At 32.8% G+C, this 6000-nt stretch overlaps 1 pseudogene; it reads left to right on the forward strand.

Annotated features, from left to right (window-relative positions):
• Window positions 1–1415: 1415 nt before the first annotated feature.
• Window positions 1416–3180, forward strand: LOC138856090 (insulin receptor substrate 1-like; annotated as a pseudogene).
• Window positions 3181–6000: the final 2820 nt, after the last annotated feature.

The following is a 6000-nucleotide window of genomic DNA, read 5'->3' on the forward strand; positions in this document are numbered from 1 at the left end:
CTTATGTCATTCCTTTTGAACTTTAATTGTTGGCATGTAATTTGTATATGATTTTAGCGAATTTCTATAGTGACGAATTTGAAACTAAATCCGCAAGTTATCAATACTAATACACGACTGACTCATACGGTCCGCCGCTTCGCCGTTCTAAACGTAGTTTTTGTCATTCTCTTGTTTTGACGGTAGTTCCTAATTATGTTCATTCGTCACATAACCGTCCGTTGTGTCCGTAGATTGATTCGAATATCCCAGTGCACCGATTCGTGGTGACTTCTGTGATAGCATCTCGAAGGAAGTTGAGATGGCAACTCGCGCAACTCGAGGCTACCAGCCCTGCAAGCCACTAGTCTGTTAAATCACCGACTAATTACCCAACAGCTCCATAAGAGATTCCTGTTAAAGTTTCTATGAGTTTCTTAAGGCCCAATTGACATTTCTAATTGAAACTCTTATGTACGTGTGATCATTCATCTCTTTCTTATGCATTGGGCTTATGTGTTAGTTTCCTCGATAATTCCTTTAATGTATTGAGTTTCCGTAGCACTGACTTGCTGGGATGTTATCCAAAATTAGACTTTTCATTTGAGATTACCAGACTATATCATTAAGTAGCTTTATTAAGTGAGATTTTGTAATTTTATGAAAATTGTTGGTAAATCTGCCCTTAACCTCACAAAACATCGATAGTCAAAATAAACTATCAATAGTGAGACGAAAATAAAACTATCGATAGTCCCATCGATTGTGTTGCACCTCTATCTGCTAGAATGAATCAAAGAGTCTGAGGGCACAGCTTTGATTCTATTGCGTATGAGTGTAAATTACCTGAGGGCTATTCGGAATAAATGCTTGTGTTAATATCTTGTAATTTCTTCCGAAGGGTGAACAAAGCTATTTTCCAAACATATTCTTCGTTAATGCCATGTTGTTGAACGTCGTTGAAGTCTTTCAAATAAACAAGTAGAGGAATCAATTGGTGATCTAACGGAATATCGGTAACACATTTTAAATATTTATTTGAAACCGAACGAAATGCGTTGCGGCATCAAAAGATTCGTGTGTGAATCAGCACAAACTCTTCTCATAAGTTGATAGTTTGTAAAAAGTTCTAGTTTCATAAAATTCATACCCTCTAAAGATGCCAATATTAATTAATTCGAAAACTTGGGCATATAACGCAAAAGATTTTGTAGAAACGTAGTTCTCGAAAATGTGAACATAACTTTTAATATCAGCGGTTCCGAGTATAATCACGCAAAGAAAATTTCTGTTATAATCGCCAGAAAAATATGTATACACGATACCTTTCCACAATAGGGATATTAAATTGCAATTTTTGCTTATTTTTTTTTTGGAACAATACAGTATATAATTTTGTTAAAATTTTCAAAATATTGATACAATAAATTTGTTGATTTTACAGTGAGGAACGTCCTAAACGATCGTATTCAATTGGAAGTAAGATAGACAGAAACAAAATCAAACGATCGGGAAATTCGAACGAGATTTTACATGACAAAAACGCTATCCGAGTCCGAGCGTTTTCAGTTGGATCTCGGGCGAAAATTCCTAAATGTGACTTACAGCGTGCTGTTTTATTTCCCAGATCCGGCTTTAATCAGAGTTGTATTAGTAACAATAGTTTAAATTTTGGGGCTGACAATACTGGTTATAAATTGGGATTAAATACGAATTGTGATAAAAAGCCAACGAGTGCTCCTATATTGGTCCAAAATAGTCAAGTATCTGTGGATTGTATGAGTGATCTAATGGAAATTGATTTTTCGAAAAGCTCTATCCATAAAACAAATGGAAAAGCTGTACCTGGCAGTGGAAAGTGTTCTGATGTATCGTTAAACGAAGTAAAGGGTTATCATTCATCAAAACATGTTAGTGAAATGGTACAAACATTTTTGCTTAAAAAAATAAATCATGAAGAAAGTGGATACTTGGAAATGAAGCCTTTGAATCAAGAAATATGTTCCTTGCATAAGACTTCGCTGTCACATTCAAACGAAAGCTTTTCCGACACAACAAAAGCAAGTGACATTACATCTACATCATGCGTAAAAAGAAAGGAAGTACAAATATATTCCCACGGAAACTATCTATTTGAGGAAAAACTCACAAACAGTAAACAAAATCAGTTGTGTATGCCTACTAAAGAACTTGATTTTGTATTACATGAAGAAAATCGAAAACACCATTTGGAAGAAGTAAAACTTGATAGTACTTCGAACTCTGAGGAAATTACTTATCTTTCGTGTATATATATTTCCAACTTTCAGTTCAACCACCTTAAAAAACAATTAATGAAACCGAAACTAAAAAAAGTATTTCTATGATTGATACTGAGAAAATTATTAAAACTACAAAAAACATATTCCATGAGGAATATAGTACGAAATGTTCTTTGCTAGACAACATACATGGTAAAAATTACAGCTCTTAAGAAGCAGAATCCTCTTCTTACAGAGAGCGAAATTTGCCATTAGCAGGAATAAATGGGAAATATTCAAAATTTCATCAAACGTGCCTTCCTTTCCATTAGCACCATTGACCAACGCCAACAAACTTTCATCAGTCGCTCGATTCAACGATTCTCCCACATTTTTGACCATCATAGATAATAGAAAAAGCGATAATGGGCTTCCAAACTGTATAAACGAAAATAAAACACCGCATATTACCACGCCTACATCTTCAACTGCTTGCTCCAGTTATGAATTATATTACGCAAAGCTAGATCTGCCGCAATGCAGTACCAAAGATAATGCGAAATTCCAAAAAATTGAAAATGTTGCTTCTTCAACAATAAGTGCAGAAAATGATTCATATGCTAAAATAGATTTTGATCATTCTTCGGATTCATCATCTTCTTCTAAAACTTTAAATTACAGAACGAACGAAAATTATATTTTTTGCTTAATATTTAAATGTAAATAAATTTCTCCCAATTATTCATTGTGTATCTTTTATTACGATAATAAAAGATGTGTAAGTAACGATAGAAATGTATTAAGCAGATGGATAATATAGGTATAAATGCATATTGTTTATTGATGCTTAAAATTGGAGAGAGAACCATGATCACCAATATCCACTGCCCTGAAAACAGGCTTACAATTAATTCATTAAAAATACAATTGAATTAACATAAAAAGTAATTAAATTAACATTTAAATAAAATTTTGTTTCATTTTGTAATTCCCAAAATCTTAATTACAAATAATTTACAAATCTCTAATTTTAAATACCGGATTGAAAAATAAAACAAATCCTATGTTTATGACTAAAAATTAAAAAAAAATGTGATTTTGAATTTTAAAATATTTTGCGCTTGCGTGGTTCGTGTTTTACTTTTGGTTATCTTTGTAAGAAGATTTTTATTTTTAATAAATTTTCGTCAATTTTTAACACTCTTTGTATAATTTATTAATAGTGTTTCGGTTAGAAATATTCATAAATTTCCTTTTTTTATCTATATTGATTACCGCTTTTGATATGAAAAATAACTATTTTTGGTACTCTTTATAATAAATTGAAAACATTTTAAAAATTTTTAGTTCTACAAAATACTGCTTTCAAAATGAATTTTGTATGAAAATAGTTAGTTTAGCTATAATTTCCCTAAACAACTCTTCTCCGTTTAATAGCCCTGATAAATAGTACATGAAAGCTTTGTTTATGACAAGAAGTCTAACACAAGTCAGTGTAAATATTATAAATTAAAAATGAGGGGAAAGCACTCTGAAACTTTTATGAGACACATAAAAAAAAACGCTGACATTTTCGAGAAAATTATTTCCGAAATTACTGAAAAAAAACGCGAGAAATTCCAACCAGAATAATATTACGAAGTACAATACATTGTGAACAAACCATCGTCAGCTACAGTTACACAGCTACAAGTCTCAAAAAATGGTCCTCCACTTAAACTATACAGAGAAAAACTTAAAGAGTTCAGCCGAGATCGCGTTAGGTGCTCCTGCAACACAAGTGTCGGTCGAAAGAGCATTTTCAACTATACAATTTATTTTATCAGATTTAAGAGCAAGTATAGACGAAGACTTATTAGAAGATATTCTTTTAATAAACATATATACTGAGTTATCAAGAAATCGTACGATTAGTTATACTTGCGATTTACAAAATATCTTATTAAAAATGTAAATCGAAGTAATATGCTTGTAGCCGTTTGCTGTATTGACCTCAGATTTGTCACTTCTTTAAGTATAAATTCCATCCAATAAAAGTATGTGTAATTATATAATAGTAAATGTCAATACTGATATGATAAATATGTATATATATATTATAACAACTTATTGTATCTTTCACACTAATAGTGGTAAATGAATTCATGAATTTGAATATGAAATGAATACATGAATTTGATCTCAACTTCAAAGCCTTTTTTCGTACATACATACATATTACTTACCAAAATTAGAATTTCCATTTGGTATTACCAGACTATATAATTAAGTAGCTTTATTAAGTGAGATTTTGAAATTTTATGAAAATTGTTGGTAAATCTGCACTTAACTACACAAAACATCGATAGTCAAAATAAACTATCAATAGTGAGACGAAAATAAAACTATCGATAATCCCTAAAATTATTTTTGGTACTCTATATTTTAAATTGAATTTTGTATGAAAATAGTTAGTTTAGCTATACTTTCCCCAAACAACTCTTCTCCGTTTAATAGCCCTGATAAATAGTACATGAAAGCTTTGTTTATGACAAGAAGTCTAACACAAGTCAGTGTAAATATTATAAATTAAAAATGAGGGGAAAGCACTCTGAAACTTTAATGAGACACATAAAAAAACGCTGACATTTTCGAGAAAATTATTGGCGAAATTACTGAAAAAAAAACGCAAGAAATTCCAACCAGAATAATATTGCGAAGTACAATACATTGTGAACAAACCATCGTCAGCTACAGTTACAAAGCTACAAATCACAAAAAATGGTCCTTCACTTAAACTTATAAAAGACAGCGGGTTTCGTAAAAAGGGCAGCTAAGCTGCGCTCTTCAATGACATCTACACTTGATTATCGGTAAGTTACCGTTTCCACGCAGAACCAATAGTTTGATTTTAACATATGTATGTACATATAAAGCTACAATTAAACACGTTGAAGGGTACGCACCAGGTGTACCCTACGCCACACTTGCCTTTTGACGCGTAAAGTGTAGCTTTATAGTATGTCCTGTACCAACAACTTTAAAGCTTACCCCGAATCAATATATGTATGTTCTATTGTCTTTTCTTACTGCAGTCTACTTTCCATAAAAGTGGACTGTGTTAGTCGATTAGGTTCATAATAGGATTAAATGCACAATACATTGAAAATGGCGATTTGCTAATACACACTCTGTCAATAAATGAAATATTTGGGAAAGAAAGCACATTGGCTTGAACTTGTCAAATATAATAATAGAAGTTTTAAAATCATATGAAATAAATATAGACAGAAGTTACTCCATAACTGTCGACAATTCGGCGAATATATATATATGTGTCGAAAACTTTCTTAGTAAAAATGTTCAAAACTTCCATCAAAGTCAACGGCTGGTATACTTAAATAATTGTTTCGGTTACGGACTCACCTTGTTTCCACTGTTCCGTAACAAAAAAATCAAACGGGCACGGTCACGGCTGATATAAAAAAAAATATACGGGCGCAAAAAGGGCGGAAAAGTTGCACGTCTTGATCGTTTGAATTGCTAACGAAAAAAGGAAGGATTTGGTCCTCTGTTAGCCCCTTTTGAGTGTTGAGTTGTGTGTGATGTGATGTGTATGTGTGGGTGGTCTGAGTGGTGTGATGTCTGTTGTGGATCGTGTTGATGTGGAGCGGGGGTATGTTGGCCTGGGCTGCCGACGCCGCGTTGATGGCTCCTGTCGCTTTGGTCTGGAGGGAGGTGGAGATGCCTGTCTTCGGGGGCGATCCGGATGGCTTCTCTGCTGCGATCTACGGCTTGGAGC

This window comes from Bactrocera oleae, chromosome 3 (assembly GCF_042242935.1).
Source record: "Bactrocera oleae isolate idBacOlea1 chromosome 3, idBacOlea1, whole genome shotgun sequence".
NCBI classification, from domain to species: domain Eukaryota; kingdom Metazoa; phylum Arthropoda; class Insecta; order Diptera; family Tephritidae; genus Bactrocera; species Bactrocera oleae.